Genomic DNA, 2,920 nt, shown 5'->3' with positions numbered 1-2,920 from the left:
AATAACACTCAACAGAAGCTCCTCTGTATGGTGATTCTTTAAACGATAGTATGGTACAGGCATCTCTCAAAAAAGGGGAGGGGGGCATTAGGAGGAGTAGGAATTAGACAACCAGACATTTTGCCAGGTAGTTGGACAAGATTCTAAAACCCTCCCAGGATTGGTTTACTCTGGTGCAGATATAAACAAGAATAAAATGAAGTAAAAGATCCTAATTTCATGCTTGGTACATAGTAGGAATTCATTAAATGTTAGTTTCTTTCTTCTGTGATACAGCAACAAATAGAGAGGCTTGAGTTGGTACTAAGAGAGCATTCGTCTCTGTTTTCAGGACAGTGTACAGGGAATTAGCCAGGCACTCAATTACAGCTCATTAACAATGACAGTTGCTTCCAAACCAAGTTCCTTTTTAAAACCTCAACACCAATCTTTAGCACATGGTTGAAGCAACCTTAAAGATTTAAGTGTAAACATCTCTTGTTTGTCATGAGTGTACATATTTGCTAACTTGATTACTTACTTTTTGAAAGAATAGGAGATACATTAATCTTTCACACCTAAAGTACTGTTTCTCCTCTCCCAAGGAAACCTGAAGTGTTTCTATCACTTTTGGCAGGACGTAAGCAGTCCACCATGATTGGAATTATCCTTCCTTTTTACTTCAGATCCTTGAATTATAAATGGCTTAAAAAATTGGAACTGTATCTGGAGAGCAAAAATTGTGGATAGTTTTTTTTTTTTTTATTAACATAGGTCTCCCAACATCTGTTATATCTTATTAAAATGCATCAGTCTAAACACAGCTGTTATTCCATTGGAAAGTGGGAATAAGGGATGGAAGAAGTAAGAAAGGGATTTTTTTTTCTTTGTGGAAATAGGAAAAAATATGATCTTTGACTGTTGTTTAACTTGAGTATCCTAGGACTTTCTTGGACTTCCTGAAACTGTAGCATAGCAGACAGATAGATGTAATAAGTATAAACTCAAAACACCCGTTAGAAGAAATACATTTCAGGCACCTTGTAAACCAGGGAAAATTGTACTAAAGTCTGTTTCTGCTTCTGAACGAAATGTTTGTCTTTTGTTTTTTTAACATCTTTATTGGAGTATAATTGCTTTACAATGGTGTGTTAGTTTCTGCTGTGTAACAAAGTGAGTGAGCTATACATGTACATATATCCCCATATCCCCTCCCTCTTGCGACTCCCTCCCACGCTCCCTATCCCACCCCTCTAGGTGGTCACAAAGCACCGAGCTGATCTCCCTGTGCTATGCGGCTGCTTCCCACTAGCTATCTATTTTACATTTGGTAGTGTATATATGTCCATGCCACTTTCTCACTTCATCCCAGCTTACCCTTCCCCCTCCCCGTGTCCTCAAGTCCATTCTCTATGTCTGCATCTTTTTTTTTTTTAATTAATTAATTAATTTATTTATTTTTGGCTGTGTTGGGTCTTTTTTTTTTTTTAAACTTTGGGTTTATTTATTTATTTATGGCTGTGTTGGGTCTTCGTTTCTGTGCAAGGGCTTTCTCTAGTTGCGGCAAGTGGGGGCCACTCTTCATTGCGGTGCGCGGGCCTCTCATTATCGCGGCCTCTCTTGTTGCGGAGCACAGGCTCCAGACGCGCAGGCTCAGTAATTGTGGCTCACGGGCCCAGTTGCTCCGCGGCATGTGGGATCTTCCCAGACCAGGGCTCGAACCCGTGTCCCCTGCATTGGCAGGCAGATTCTCAACCACTGCGCCACCTGGGAAGCCCTCTACGTCTGCATCTTTATTCCTGTCCTGCCCCTAGGTTCTTCAGAACCTTTTTTTTTTTTTTTTAGGTTCCATATATATGTGTTAGCATATGGTATTTGTTTTTCTCTTTCATGTCTTTCTACAGTAATTTACAGTTTGTCTTTCCCGCTAAGAGCAGGGAAATTGGTCATATAGCATACCATTTCTTTCAAAACTGGAATGCACACGCACACAAAGTTACATGGTAATCAATGGCTACAGGTGATGAGATGGCCAATGATATTACCGGACGTAAGCGGGAAGCTATTTGTAGCTCCTAAATCAGTGCTTATTATGCTTTCCTGTCCTGTTTCTTCCACTCAGCAGCATGCATCAATCTATATTAGAGACTCAAGCACATTTTAAGAAACAAAAAATTCATATTTTATCTCCTTCCAAAACATGACCATTGGAAATTACCAGATGTGCCATCTCCTTCCCTCGGTTTATTTTTAGAAAGACAAGGGCAAGGTAGCATCTTGTTTTGTCCCTTATATTAAAGCACAGTAAATGGATAAGAAACCAGTGCTATTCATCTCTATATTCCCCAACGATTCAGTGTTAAGATATCTGTGAACTGCAACACTGAAATCAAAGCACATTTATCATGTTTTTATTTGAAACCTTAATGCAGAATAAAAGGGGGATGAGATGGTCTATAATATATTTAGGAAACATTTCAAAAAGTGAATAAAATCTTGCTCCAGGGAAGAATCTATTACAGACAATTTAGGATCCACTGCAGTTGGAGATGAACTTGAAAACATACAAATGATGATATAGCACTAAATTTCAGAGACTTGAATGATCGTGAGAGTAGGTGAAAACCAGTACTATGACATAAATAGTTTAGTCAATGTGTCAAGCTTTTCTATTTCTTTTGCTTTCGTTGCAAACGTGTTTACTCTATGTGAATGCTAACACATACGAGATCCTTGGACACAAAATGGTCACAAATTTTTATGATTCAAGCACTCCCATTCACATTTCTGAGTAAAGAAAACCATTCTGATGGGCTGAAAAGGCAGAGTAAGTAGGAAAACGGATTGGAGCAAAGCTGTAACGCTAAAGCCTCTTCTTAACTTGATAACATATTCTCTAACACCCTTGTGCACACCTGCCATTACATTCGTATTTCCCTGT

Source organism: Eschrichtius robustus, chromosome 18, assembly GCF_028021215.1.
Source record: "Eschrichtius robustus isolate mEscRob2 chromosome 18, mEscRob2.pri, whole genome shotgun sequence".
NCBI lineage: Eukaryota > Metazoa > Chordata > Mammalia > Artiodactyla > Eschrichtiidae > Eschrichtius > Eschrichtius robustus.
The sequence above is the reverse complement of the archived record's forward strand: the minus strand, read 5'-3'. Positions refer to the sequence as shown.